Source organism: Eretmochelys imbricata, chromosome 9 (genome assembly GCF_965152235.1).
Source record: "Eretmochelys imbricata isolate rEreImb1 chromosome 9, rEreImb1.hap1, whole genome shotgun sequence".
Lineage (NCBI taxonomy): Eukaryota > Metazoa > Chordata > Testudines > Cheloniidae > Eretmochelys > Eretmochelys imbricata.
In genome coordinates, this window is record NC_135580.1 from 5,058,549 (window position 1) to 5,074,151 (window position 15,603).

Genomic DNA, 15,603 nt, shown 5'->3' on the forward strand with positions numbered 1-15,603 from the left:
CTGGGGAGGTGGTGGAGTCTCCTTCCTTGGAAGTTTTTGGGGTCGGGCTTGACAGAGCCCTGGCTGGGATGATTTAACTGGGAATTGGTCCTGCTTCGAGCAGGGGGTTGGACTAGATGACCTTCAGGGGTCCCTTCCAACCCTGATATTCTATGATTCTATGATTCTATGAGTAGAACTCAGAGGCTCCCAGCTCCATGCTCTATCCTTTACAATAAGCTGCCCCTCCTGCGGCCCCACCTATGCCAAATTAAAGATGTCTAAAATATCCCCAAAGATGAGCTGATGCAATGTGTCCCATCACACAGCTGTGGTCCTGGTAGTGTGTAGCACAAAGCAAAGGTGGTGACTGTGGTTGCTGCTTGTACACGGCGGCTGGAAGGTGCAATTCCCAGCTCGGGAAGACATCCACATGCTAACTGTGATCAAGACAGTGACTAAAATTAGTCGCGTGGCCACAGCAGCACAGTACAAGTACAAACCCACATGCCCCTCTGGGGAACACACATCAGACAGCTGGCCTGAACGGCACCCACACGGCTATTTTTATCCATGGGCGAGCACCCCGGTTTGACTCAGTACTTAGCGACTGCACAAGAACAAGCTAGTCCAGACTGGCAGGTGGGTCCTTCCTGGGAACAAGGCAGAGCATGGGCACCAGGGCACACAATCAGCCCCGGCGGGACAGCCTCTTGCATTGTGGCATCATTTAATCTGAGGGGGATTCCGACCCCAGTGGCTCAGTGCGAGGAAGATGACTGAGAAAGGGCCTCAAGGCAGCTGGATTCCTCAGGAGAAATTGTGGCTGCCAAGCAGTGAGCCCCCTTTCTTTGAAGCAAGTGCCACTGATTGGCCCCTCCATGCCTGGCCAGCTCTGCTTGGTGGTGGTGAGGGAGGGATCGAGCCACGGCCCTGCCCCTCCTCTCCTGCCCATGGAGTGCTGAGAAGCAGGCTCTGGCCAGACCTTGCGGGGGGAGGCATGTGGTGGGAGGGGGGCTCCTGGGAGTGGTATATGAGGGTCGATAGTGTTTTTTATCCTAAACCGCTTTTCAGACTGGCTATACAGGGACACCTCGCTTAAGCAGCCAATGAGAGACCAGGAAAACTCCAGTCATCTGACAGTAGGGTGACCAGAAGTCCCGATTTTATAGGGACAGCCCTGATTTTTGGGTCTTTTTCTTATATAGGCTCCTATTACCCCCTACCCCCGTCCTGATGTTTCACATTTGCTGTCTGGTCACCCTATCTGACAGGGGTTGCCTTGAGCTAAAGTTTTAACACAACATACTGGAGACCTTAGGGTACTTTACAGTGGTCACATAAATCAGGGCATAGGCACTGACTCTGTGGGTGCTCAGCACCCACCAGCGACCAGCTGATCAGCTGTTCAGCGGTCGGTGGGAGGCGCTGGGGGAGCAGGGAGAGGAGGGGGCAGGAAGAGGTGGAGTGAGGGCAGGGAGCAGTTGTGGGAGAGGGCAGAACAGAGGTGGGAAGAGGTGGGGCGGGGTGGAGCCTCAGGGAGGGGCGGAACAGGGATGGGAAGAGGCAAAGTGACAGTGGGGCCTTGGGGGAAGGGGTGGAGTGGGGGCGAGGCCTCAGGACAGAGAAGGGGTGGAGTACCATCAGGGAAAGTGGAAAGTCAGCTCCTGTGAATCAGGGTGATACCTAACGGAGGTGGGGCCCTCAGCTGCTGTTTGGTGTTTAAGCAGTGTCATCATTGCGAGGTGTTTTCCTTAAAGCCCCAACTCCTGGAATCCTGTGATTGTGTGAGTACCCTCAGCTTCCATTTTAATCTTTTTTTTTTTTAAGTATGTGTTTCTAGCCCTTGTAGTGGTGGAGAAAAGCTCGAAAATGTCCCCCGCCTGCATTCTCAAGGCACCCGAAAAACAAAAGGCAAATAAAAAGAACCCACCATTTCTTATGTTTTTAATGTTTCATGATTTTCAAGACAATTTCTGGAATTTGGGGGGCCTTCCTTGTGATTTTGGAGTGATTGGGGTTGACAACCCCAATTGTGTGCCCATTACTGAAACTCAGCCACCTCTGGGGAGGTGGATCCTGGTAACTATTCTGTGCCACTGAAAGTATAGGTCAGTTTTGCATGTGAGAAATAAAGAATATCTTGCCATCCAATGTTACAGAAGGGTTTTGTTCAGGTTGGCAGAATATAATTACCCAAGTTATGAATAGGTTTGGAAAATAAAAAGGGATTGTAGTTTTAAGGACTTTGAATTGTGCTTGTTGCTGGAAAGCACCTGAAAACTGGTTTTGCTTTTTCTGAAAGCATCAACGGTTTCTGGTGCTTGCCAGGAGACATTAATTACTGCCCTTGTATTAACAGGGATGGGGCAGCAAACCAGCAAGGAAAACAAACAGAATTGTATTCTTTTTTAAAGGGATCCCTTCAAAAATAGCTCCTTGATCCAGCGCACAAAACATAGAGAGGTCTATTTGAAGCGGAGAGCATGTGCTGTGTTACACAATGGCTACTGGCTTGGTTGAGAACAGGACCTGACTAGCTAGCTTCTCTCATTTGTACTAGGGATGCACTCGGGTCAGTCAGAGGTGAAGTATTTTTAAAAGGTCATTAGATATGCTCAAAGCAGCAAACAGCAGAATGTGAGCTAAAAGCTTTGACTGCACAAGCCATTCACTTCTGAAGCCGAGAAATTCACAGATTAATGGATTTAGAAATTCATAGATGCTCCAGCCCAAAGGAACCATTATGATTGTCTAGTCTGACCCCCTGCATTGCACAGGCCAGAGCTTTCCACCCAGTAATTCCTGCATCTAGCCCAGAACTTCTGGCTGAGTCAGAGCCGTTCTTTTAGCTAGAGACGCCCAGTCTTGATGTAGACTCCAACTGACAGAGAATCCGCCATGTCTCTAGGTAAGTTGTTTCAATGGTTAGTTACCGTGAGGGGGTTCACTCCCTGCAGGTGGCACCTCCTTGTGGCTGCTCTAGGGATAAGCGCTTGCTTGGTCTGGTGCCCTAGAATCATAGAATCATAGAATATCAGGGTTGGAAGGGACCTCAGGAGGTCATCTAGTCCAAACCCCTGCTCGAAGCAGGACCGATACCCAATTAAATCATCCCAGCCAGGGCTTTGTCAAGCCTGACCTTAAAAACTTCTAAGGAAGGAGATTCTACCACCTCCCTAGATAACCCATTCCAGTGCTTCACCACCCTCCTAGTGAAAAAATTTTTCCTAATATCCAACGTAAACCTCCCCCACTGCAACTTGAGACCATTACTCCTTGTCCTGTCATCTTCTGCCACTGAGAATAGTCTAGAACCATCCTCTCTGGAACCACCTCTCAGGTAGTTGAAAGCAGCTATCAAATCCCCCCTCATTCTTCTCTTCTGCAGACTAAACAATCCTAGTTCCCTCAGCCTCTCCTCATAAGTCATGTGTTCCAGACCCCTAATCATTTTTGTTGCCCTCCGCTGGACTCTTTCCAAATGTTTCCACATCCTTCTTGTAGTGTGGGGCCCAAAACTGGACACAGTACTCCAGATGAGGCCTCACCAATGTCGAATAGAGGGGAACGATCACGTCCCTCGATCTGCTGGCTATGTCCCTACTTATACATCCCAAAATGCCATTGGCCTTCTTGGCAACAAGGGCACACTGTTGACTCATATCCAGCTTCTCGTCCACTCTCACCCCAGGTCCTTTTCCGCAGAACTGCTGCCTAGCCATTCGGTCCCTAGTCTGTAGCGGTGCATGGGATTCTTCCGTCCTAAGTGCAGGACCCTGCACTTATCCTTAATGAACCTCATCAGATTTCTTTTGGCCCAATCCTCCAATTTGTCTAGGTCCCCCTGTATCCTATCCCTGCCCTCCAGTGTATCTACCACTCCTCCTAGTTTAGTATCATCCGCAAATTTGCTGAGAGTGCAATCCACACCATCCTCCAGATCATTTATGAAGATGTTTATAAATCAGTTGGAGGTACCTCTTCTGTTGGTACCTCCAACTGTGACCCCGTCTCACTTCATGACTCCGGGTGCTCCCTCTTGGTGGCTGGGCCCTCTGACAAGGTCACTATATAGATCTTCCTTCCGGGGTAACAAAGTCTCTGTGAACCAGCTGTCCGGTAGGCATCTCCAACACCCCGTGCCACTTCCCAGTGGCTGGTAGGGGGACTCAGACTCACCCCCTACATTCAGTTTCAGCCCAGGGACCCTATAACAAGCAGCTAAGGTCTGCACAGTCCTACCCCTTGCTCCTGTTTCCCTGGGGTTCTTCCTACCTAGCCCACTCAGGGCTTCCGTTCCCCCCAACTCCTCTGTGGTTGCCCCTTCTTCCAGATCTAGAACCCCTGGGCTTATTCTCCCTCTTGGGCTTTCTCCTCCCCTCCTCTCTGCTCTCAGACAGTGACTGCAGACTCTTTCCCTGCAACGCCCTTCTGCTGCAAACTTCCTGGCTTTGTCATCCAGCATACTCCACCCCAGCTGCACTTCTTGTTCAGTTAGGCCTGGCTCTCCCTCCAGGTGCAGCCAGGTACCCTATCTGGCCCCTCAGTCCCACAATATCTCCTTCCCGGCCTGTGAGAGGTAAACCCCCCCCCCTTCACAATTACTCTTACTGTTAGAAATGCATATTCAGCCAAATCAACAGCCTGTGAATAGGGTGCTAGATGAAGAGAGATATTATTTATTAATACATTATTAATTATTATGATTAATAATTACATTTAGGGGCCCTAACATTCACATGCAGTCCCTGCCCCAGTGAACTCACCATCGAGGGGATGTGGACAATATGCATCAGGTGAATAAACAGGCACATAGGAAGGGAGGAGGAAAGGACAAGGTAACAGTGAAGACAGATATGTTTGCAGGCGTCAGTAGGCACAACAATCTCAGCAGACACACAGGCATCAGCCGACTGCCTGCTATGCGAAACTTAGAGGAATTCAACATCGGGTTAAATTTCCAAAAGTGTCTCAGGGTTATGCCCACACTAAACTTTGCAGCAGCAAATCTCAGAGCCCAGGGTTTGTGGGGCTCATGCTATGGGGCTGGGTCTCAGAGCTCAAGCTCCAGCCCAAACGGGAATGTCTACACTGCTAGTTTTAGCCCCATAGCACAAGCCCAAGGCAGCTGATCTGGGCTCTGGGACTCACTGCTGTGAGTTGTGGGTTGTTTTTTTTTTGCAGTGTAGATGTACTCTTAGTGATCTAGGAGCCACGTCTCTGCCACACGGGACATTCTGATGGTACAGAAGGACAGAGATCTTCTGGGAGAACTGGGCTCAGGACTGGAACATCAGAAGGGGCAGTCAGTCAGGACTGAGGGGCATCAGCAGAGTTGTGTGTGGGGAATGCAGGACTGGACCATCAGGATGGCCAAATACAGGGTGCATTAGCTGAGATATATGTGGAAGAAACTTGCCAAGCGCCTACCCATGCTATTGACTTGCTCAAGTCATTTCTCTTAGGGTTTGTCTACACTCTGACTAGCACTAAATCAAGTGACAACTGGAAATATAGATAAAAGAATAGGGACCCCAGCATGCTCCTGGGACACCTTACCCTCCAAGCCCCCTTGTGAAATGCTCTCGCTCAGGCGGAAGCTGTCAGCATTGGCCCAAAGGATGAGGGAACTACCCTGTCACTAGTCTGCTCTGCTGCAGTCCTTTTAGCAGAAGATTCGTAGCTCAGACCCGGGAAGGCTGTTGCCCCAATAGCACCCTTCTGCAACGGGGATGTCCATGGACGTAGCTGTAATTAATGATATGACCAGGTCAGTGAGGCGATAAACCACTGATGCCAGCTGCTGTTAGGAAATTGTCTTCTATACCGGCAGCTAATTACTTGGGAGAGACAGGTAGTGGGCCAAATGCACTCCTGGTCTAAGCAGGTGCAGTTTGGTTGGAGTTGCCTTCATGACCTAGGAGGGAAGATTGAAAAAATTTGGTTTGTTTAGTCTGGAGAAGAGAGGACTCAGAGATAACAGTTTTCAAGTCCGTAAAAGGTTGTTACAAGGAGGAGGGAGAAAAATTACTCTCCTCACCTCTGAGGACAGGACAAGAAGCAATGGGCTTAAATTGCAGCAAGGGAGGTTTAGGTTGGACATTCAGAAAAACTTGCTAACTGTCAGGGTGGTTAAGCACTGGAATAAATTGCCTAGGGAGATTGTGGAATCTCCATCATTGGAGATTTTTAAGACAGGTTGGACAAACACCCGTCAGGGATGGTCTAGATAATACTTAGTCCTGCCATGACTGCAGGGGACTAGACTAGATGACCTCTCAAGGTCCCTTCCAGGCCCATGCTTCTATGATTTATGTTATTCTGAACCAGTTAAAGCCCTAAAAAGGGACATTGGCCTCACTGGATCTGAAGGTCTGACAGTCTGTGCCCTGCGGAGCTTTCAGCTTAGAGCTTTCAGCCTTCCCCATGCCATTGTGCAGGGAAAGGAGGCATCAGGCCAGGAAGAGTATAATGGATGTGGTACAAGACAAAGGAGATAGAAGGGCAGCATCTGTAATTATCCAGAATTTGGGTCTCAAATATAGTTTCAAGATTCGATTTCCTTGGGGCAATCAGCTCCTGGATGTTGCAAATACCAGACACCAGCTCTTCCATTGCTTTGGCATTATAAATTCCTCCTCTGAGGCAGAAAAGCTTATACTAGGGTGACCAGACAGAAAGTATGAAAAATCAGGACAAATTTGATCCCTTCAGTCCACTTGACACAGCCAGAAACAAGACAGCATCCTGCTGGCCACCATGCTAGGAGTAAGAAGAAAAAGGGACTAAAAGGACCATTTACCAGTGATCAGAATTCACTGCACCTTCCAGCTGACTGTTGAGATGCATTGGCGGGGCTGCCTAGGGGAAGTTGCACTAGAGATACTCCATGGAGGAATAATAACATATTGCTTTCCTGTAGCACCGTCCGTCTGATATTATCCTGGTGAACAAAACCTCATTCCTTGTCACAAGGTAGACGCGGATTATCGTTCCATTGTTACAGATGAAGGCACTGAAGAAGAAAGACATTTTATAAAGAGCTAGTTGGGAATTTCTATAAAACTTTTTTTTCCATCGATAATGCCAATGGGTGAAATGAGACAGTCACCACGCTCTTGAAGGCATTCACACAAAAATGATACAAGGCAAAAACACACTATTACCCATCGGCAAACACTTTTCACAAAGCAATCACTCCATATCTGACCTCTCAGTCCTTGTCCTCAAAGGAAACCTGCACAACACCTTCAAAAGACGAATTTGGGAGCTTAAATTCATAACTTTGCTGGACTTCAAAAATCATGGACTGAACAGAGACACTGGATTTATGGCTTATTACAACAATCTGTAACCTACTAACCTTTCTTTGACCTTTGACTGCAGAGGAATTATCTGCCCACTTCACCTGGATTGGTCTCTTGCAACATGCGTTAATTGCTTTGCTTAACAATCTGTTCCACCTTGTTTGACATTCTGAATACCTTTCCCAGACCTCAAGAAGAGCTCTGTGTAAGCTCAAAAAGCTGGTCTCTTTCACTAACAGAAGCTGGTCAAATAAAAAGTATTACCTCGCCCACCTTGTGGCTCCGTTCCTCTAAATGCACTTTTCACGGGAAAGGGTCGGTTTGATTCATTTGGCCATGCGAAAAAAATATTTGGGAAAAGTTTGAGACTTGTCCAAAAGTCCCTGTTTTGACATTTTTTAAACAAAAGTTTTCAGTTTGAAAAAGACTTTTCATTCAGAAATTAAAGCTCATTATGCTACTTCTTCAAAAAAATAGTTGAAACTGGAAACCACAGATTTTCCGCTCACAACTTTTTTGTTGTTGTTGAAATTTTGAGTTTTCGGCCTGATCCAGGACAGGAAAAATTTCCAAAAATCCCAAAAATGTTCACAGCATTTCCTCGCCCTCTCAATTGACAAACGCCTGGACCAAGGTCACCTAGCAAGGCTGTGCCCGAGTCTAGAACAGAGCCCTGATCGTTTGATCCAGAGTGCAGAGCTCCTTCATTCTGCAGGTATCTCACTCTGTTACGTTCCTTAAACAGAACACAGGTGCTGACTTTTGGTTTCACCCATGGGTGCTCCTCTTCACACATTGAGTGGCTGGCAGGGATCCGGGGGGAAGAGGCTCAGTGGGAGCGGGGCCTCAGGCCAGAGTGCAGGCAGAGCGGGTTCAAGCCATAGTTTGGGTGCCAGGGCCCACAAAAGACTAATTTGGCCCTAGGGATGCTGAGCAACCCCTATTTTTTTTAATGGGTGCATGAGCCCCAGAGCAACCATGGAGTTGGTGCCTATGAAACAGAAACTCAGTCATTTATAAGCACAAGCAGAAAGACCCTCTTTTCGAGCAGCTATTCCCCTCAATGCCTGCCTGCAGAACAGCTGGAAAAGCAAAGAGCTGAGTCAGAACCAAACCTTCTCAGCAAAACTTGTCAGGTGTTCAAGTCCTACACAGCAAGAGCTAGTTGCAAAACTGCTCACTACCCAGGCCCTACGACCCAAGACCCAGCAAACGCGATGTACTGTTGGTCATTTGTGCTACCTAAAACCACCCTGACCCGCTTCTGGCAGCCATTCCCTGACACTGTAATTTGGTAAGCGTCTTGTTGCTTTGGTGTTTCATTGTCTGAGCCAGAGCAGCCAGCTGCTTTGACTGAATTATCGAACCTTACACCACATGAGTCAAGGGATGTGGGGGCATCCCTTTGAGGAGGCCTTTTGTGGCAGACCCGGGCATCAGCAAAACAGTAACTCTTGTGTGTGTGTGTGGCTTCTTTTGAAAAAAATTAAGCACAGTGGCCCTTTTTTCAGACACAGGGGCTAAAATTACCTTTACAAGAAAATCAGGCCTGAGGCCGGGTTTCAAAGTCTCTGACTGGGTGAAAAGTGGGGAAAGGGAAAGCAAAAGTCCCAAGCTCCTCCCACCTGTGCCTGTAAATAGCCACCTCATCACTTTCGTTGTTTTCTGCCAATGGCTAAAATATATGGCCTGTGTCTTCAGAAGTGACTAGTGATTTGAAGCGCCCAACTTGAGGCCCTGGTTTCCAGAAGGTGCCGTCCGCTCGCCTTCTGAGAAACAGGCTCTTTCAGGTGTGAAAGGTGTGGAGTCGGAAAATCATTAAATCACTTTGGGAAAGATTGGCCTAGATTTGTAACAAAAAGACACTGTGTAGCGGGGTGGAATGAGAACTGGTCACCGAGGAAGAAAGCCCTAGTCCCTAACATGGGGGGAAGTTGCAAGGAAAAGTCTTGTTGCCTCTCAGAATGGAAGCAAGGGTAAAACACTGAGTGAAAGAGACCTGGGAGTTCTTGACGGTGCCTTAATGGCTCTCGATGTGTGTGTGTGTGGGGGGGGGGGGGGGGGGGGAGTCCCCCTTATCACTCATGACTGGTATGAGAGAGAGAGAGCGAAACAGCCAAACGAGTTTATGGAGGAGCCTCAGGGTATGTGCACACTTTGAGCTGGAGGTATAAATTCCCGTCCTAGCTCTAATCAAACCAGCAAGCTAAAAATGAGGAGCTTAGCTGCAGCAGCCCAAGCAACTGGAGGGGTTAGCTGCCCAGGTACATGCCTAGCATCGTACTGCATGGTCAGTCTCCTCTCTTGTGGGAATCAGCCCTGTAATCTAGGTGCAACACCTGAGAAAGTTTTGTCTCCTCCTCTGTCCAGCACTCTTGGTCTATTTCGCTACATTGGCAGCCCATTCCACTGACGATCAAGGGCTGGATCTTGGAAGTCAATGGGAGCTGCCCATGCCTGGCACATCTGAAAATTAGGCCAGTGACTGAGGAGCCTGTAGCTATGGAGTTGGAAATCATTGGCCTAACTGACATGCCTAAAATCCCATGGCAAATCCATGTGGGAATATTCCTGAGCCCTTATCTGTGGCTCTAACCACGAGCCCACAGTACAAAGAGCAGCCAGTAAAAGCAGGTTCCAGTGAGAAACCAAATGAAAAAAGAGTGAAAAAACACGCAAGGAATGAATAAGTTAGATGCTGAAGGATATAGGCAGTTATATACTATGGGGGGACCTCTTAATCCCGACATGTCAATAAATCATTGATAGTTTCCTCTCCATAAGCATGCAATAATTTTGGTGAACATTTCATTTATCTAACGTTATTAAGGAACTGATCATTTGAAGGGGAAATTGTGTATATTGGATCAATTCAATCCCAGGGATCATTATTATTTGCCCTTGGTTTTCAATATTGGGCCAAAATTAATCCCTTGGTGTAATTTCTCCTGACTTCAGAGGAGTTACACTAGAGATCAGATTGGCTTTAAGGCCTAGAAGCCTATGCCAAAGGGATATTTTCCTACTTTGAATGTAATGAGTCTGGGCAGCATGATTCTGGTTTCGCAACCTGGAAACATTCCTGCATATTTTAAGGAAGCTTTGGTAGTTTCAGTGCTGAAGAAACCATCTGTGGCAGCAGATGACATGGCTAATTTTCATCCAGTTTGTGTGTGTGTGTGTGTGTGTGTGTATGCTTCCTTGCTTGCTGCCCCGGCTCTGTAGATGAAAAGAGAGGTTTCTATCTTCAGTGTTGTCAGTCAGGTATCTTTCATATGAAGAGCCACAAACCTGGAGGCAGGAAAAATGCCCTGTCTGAAAAAATTTGATCGGGATTTAGAATGTGTCGAAGCTGCACCGTGAAAAGTACATAATCACACAACAAATGCTGCTAATCATCTTAGACCAGTAGCGCACCCGTGTCCTCTCCTTCCTGAAGCCTCTGACTACCCATCACTACATGACTTTGCAAAGGAAGCAAGCATGGCCTGGATCTGACAAAATATAAATTCCCAGTCTCCCGTCTCCCAGCATACAATAAACAAAAACTCGGTGTTAAGGACAGACCATGCCGTTTTAGTTTCCTTGGAGTTTTCCAAAGAGTCATTAGTCTAAGCCACTGACCTCAATCCACTGCTGCATTTCATGCCATACTCCACTGCAGAGAGGACTGCATTTCAGTGATCATTGAAATGATAACTGAATATGGGCTGGATCCAAAGCCCATTGAAGTTTGAACCAAAGGGCTAATTCTTGGCGCTGGGAGCCGGAACACATTTGTGTTATCTGTGGATTGGACACAGCAAGGGACATCCAATACACCTGGATCGGACAGAGGATTACACATAGTTAATACTCTGGGGAGCTCTAGATCAAATCCATCCCTAATGTAACCTAGCAGATTTTGTGCTCGGAACAAACCTGGCTCCGTGGGCTTAATGTGCTTACTGCAAAAACATTTCATCACTCGGTTCATTGTGACATGACCGAATAAGAAATCAAAAGGTTAATAGCTGCAAATCTGGCTCAGGGCTGCTGTTGGGTGAGGTGGGTGTCTCAGGACATTTTTCTTAACAGGCTTTGCATTTGCTTTTCTTAATCAAAAGAGATTTCAACCTCGCACATGTCATATTGGAGTGATGACCCCTAGTTGATAGAGTGTGCCCATGGAACACCCTTTGCATTGAACTAATGTTACTTGCCGTTGTCCTGGCATACTACCAAGCTCTGTGCTTGTCTCCTCTTGTGGACTGATAAATCATGAAGCACCTGCTTAAATCTATCTCACAAAAATGCTTTGGTTTTATTAAATAAAGCCAAAGTTTCCAAGGAATGATAGAGATTAAAAAAGCTTAAAAGCAAGCAATCTTCTCTGTGGCATCAGGTTTTCTACACAGCTCTGTCTCCTGAATAATCAGTTAAACACGGGTGAAGGTTAGAATCTCAGCTGCAACAATGGATCACCTTTTACTGTGCTCAGGCTCTTCCAGCCAGTAAAAACACTCCAGCTCTCATGGATTTCAGCTTAGCCTTCGCTCTTGTTCATGTGCGTGTGTGTGTATGTATGTATGTATGTCTGCTGTAAGATATTTAAACCTTTAGTTACTGCAAACAACATATCCACCTTCTTCCGCTCTTTCCTTGTTCAGTAAGGTTTCGCATGCTGGAGTTACATGCAAACAAGGAAGCCATCCACCTGGGCCCAACATGCTGGGTATTTTTCAGCAATAGCTGTATGAGCTATTTGCTTGTCCACATACATGTGTTCAGCAGGGACTCAGTATATGCCATGGTATATTTGGTGGGGAGAAGCAGAATTTCTGCACTGTTTTCCCTTCTTTGTCCTGGAAAGGACCCAAACTGGACAAGACAGTCCTTCTGGCGGAATGGCATTTACTGAAGCTCCCTCTGAGACCTCCCATCCTGGGTCAGCTATGCCGGCTGCAAGGTGCTTTCTCATTTCTCAGTTTGGGTGTCTCTGCAGTGCTTCTAATCTTCTTCAGCCAAGTAGAAAGGGACTTGAAGTCAGCTCTTCCTTTGGATAAGGACTGCCAGGTGAGACACGAGCTCAGATCCCGCTGTGTGAAGAGCACACTGACGCTAAGGCAGAGCGTGAACCGCACTGTGTGGTAACACATTGATTGTCGGCTGGAATCTGACCTCAGAACCCAACACGTGGACGACATTATATGCCTCCAATTTCACTCCTCTAACCTTAAAATCCCTTCTTTGAGAGCTTTGCAACTCCATGCTGCCAGATCTGCTCCATCTCCCTCCAGGTTTCCAGCCCAAACTTCTGCATCCCCGATCCTGATTTCTCATGTGATTTTATGGGTGGCAGTAGGTGGAGATAAGGACACCAGGTCCTGAAATGATCCATCTGTCTTTGCCTCTGTGTTGCAATTTCAGCAATGGCAAATATTAGTTTACATGAGTTTTGCTGTCCAACTTGACTGACTTCTCCCAATGATCGCCTTTGTGGAGATCAAAGGCCTTCTGCGTACTGAGGACCATCCAGACAGTCCCTGAGAAAGACACTGGCCAGCAGACCCCCGTCCTCCCTCCCTGGCATCTCTCAAACACCCCAACACCATATTTGTTTAGACATGTTTCGTGTCCTTCCCACCTCTTCTGTTTAGATCCTCCCCGGATGAGGATCAATGACAAAATAAGGCCGTGTGCACCAATGCAAGGATCAAAGGTGTCAAAACAGTTAGGCAGTTCAAGCAGTGGAAGGTCAGGGATTTTTTGGCTTTGATGGTCAGTTGTCTAAAAAATCACAAACATGCACCCCAAAAACAAAGTGTAATGGATGGAAACCTTCAGGATCTTTCTCTCTCTCTTTTCTCACACACACACGTTCTGGTATGTTCAATAATTACTTCAGATCTGACAAATGTTTTATTAGCTTCACAGTTCTCTGGAGGGGAAGTTCCCCCAAGATCCCCCTGCCCCACTGCATTTATCCACCCTGTTTTCCAGCTACTCCTCCTGAACCATGCTGAGTTTCTTCCTGTGCTGCACATGGCTCCCTTGGGAATGAAAAATGCCCAGGGGCCAGCAAAAGTTTAGTGCAGGTGGGTTTTCAATGAAAACCCAAATGCAATGGTGCTGGAACCCCTGAAGTTATTTTAAAGTAGAGATGGGTCTGAGATACACAGTGTAACGAATGGGACCCAGACTTTCTCACAGCTTCGGGGGAGTTCTTCCAACTCAGGGTTTTGGATCCAGATATAACATTTGGATCTGGACCTGACCTCTCTCAGACTTCAGGGTGTTTGGATCCAGGGTTCTGATTCGGGCTCATCTCTGCTTTCAAGAGGTTGCTGGGAACACAGAGCAGCCTATTGGCTTTGCATGCTCTTGCTGGAGGTTCAATTGTGTTTGGGCTTTTAATAAGGGCCTCCTTTCCCCCCACTCCAGTGTCTCCTTCTGCACTGGTTGGGCAGTGAAGCCATGATCCTGTGTGTATTAGATCACAGCTGGATCCTAGGGAGATGATAGGTTACAAATTCATCAATAGGATTCCCAGACAAGGCCAAGCCATAGTGAAAAAGGCAACACTCACCACTCTTATTCCATATATTTATTGAGATACATTCTTCTTGCTTTGCTGGATTCTCAGCTAAAGGCCTTGCAGAGGGAGTGTGTTTTAAGGTTCAGTTTGACTGAAGAGAGGGTGGTGGTTTTGGAGTGGAGGGGGATGCAACCAGAAAGGGTGCCATGGAAGAACTTATGAAGACCAGGTAGGGAGAAGGAGACAAGAGGAATGTTCTGAAGTGTGATTTATGTGGAGCAAAGCCAGCAGGTGGTGGAGCAGGAGGAAGTAGAGAGGAGAGACATAAGTTGGTTATGCCAAACTTGGATATGATGTGGAAGGTGAGAATGGTTAAAAATCAATGGCTTCAGTAGCAAACATAATAGAATTACGAAAGCACACGTAAAACGATGAATGGATCTTTGCTTAAGTAGGAGATCCAATAGGTGAAGCAGCAGATTGGGAGTCAAGACTTCTGGTCCCAGGCCTAGTTCTTCCACAGACTCACTTCATGCCCTTGGAGAAATCACTCACACCCAAGCACCTACTAATTTTGGGTGCCAACTTGAGACATCCGGGGCCTAATTTTCAGAGGTGCTGAAGACCCATTGACTACAAGCGGAGCTCAGCACCTCTGCAAACCAAGCCCAAAGTCTCTCAGGTGGGCAGCCCAAAATTAGTGAACACACTGGAAAATTCGGCTCTTAACTTCTCCATCTATTTATTTACCCATCTGTAAAATAAGTAAAATGTCACCTATGCAGATGGCACAATGAGGCTTAACCATGATATTAATGTCTGAAAAGTGCTTTAAGATCCTCAGGTGGAGAGAAGCTACGTAATGCAAAGTACTATTATACCGTAAAATCCCCTCCACTCTACCCACCCCCAATATGTATTAGTGTTGTCTGCATTTCATTTTCAATCCACTGAAAATGCTTTAAAAATATCTCTAGCCATGCAAGTGTCCCCAGGACTCCTCCAAATCAGGCAGATTCTAGTATGTTGTTCAAGATTCTGGCAGCCATGTGTTCAGAGAATGATTCAGCTCCGTTCCTGGAAACTGCAGTGATGGGAAAGTGCTCCTGGCTGATTTTATTGTTGCTCTGTATTGCAGGGGAAAGTTTGCTATATTTCCATCCAATTTCAACACCCGGAGCTTTGCCAGGCCCTTCCTCCTGACAGAACGCTCCTCCTCCTCTCTCCATTTGGTCTTGCTTTTTGCAGAAGGCCTAGGATTGGGTACTGGGTGCTTTAATAAATACATAGATTTTTAAGGCCACAGGAGACCATTGTGATCCCCTAGTCTGAGGTCATGTATAACACAGGCCAGAGAACTTATTAATTCCATCTTGAAGGCTAATAGTTGTGGTTGAACTCGAGCAGATCCATTAGAAAACGTCCAGCCTTGATTTAAAAGTTTGCAGTGATGGAGAGTCCACCACGGCCCTGAGTAAGTTGCTCCAAAGATTGATGACCTAATTGTTAAAAATGTACGCCTTATTTCAAGTTTGAATTTGTCTAGCTTCAACTTCTGGCCAGGCCTTGATCCAGCCTGGTATTTCCAGCACCCTGTTCTCCAGGCCATTTTTATTTCACAGATTGATCCTAAGGAAAAATTCCTGGTCAGAACTATGGCCCGGGTACAGCAAGAAGCTGAGCACCTCTAGCTCCCATAAACTTCAATAGACCTACTCGCATGAGTTACCGCTCATCAGTCTGAGCAAGGAATTCACAATCTGGCCTGTGGCTTAGTTAGCCAATGTAGATGAGACA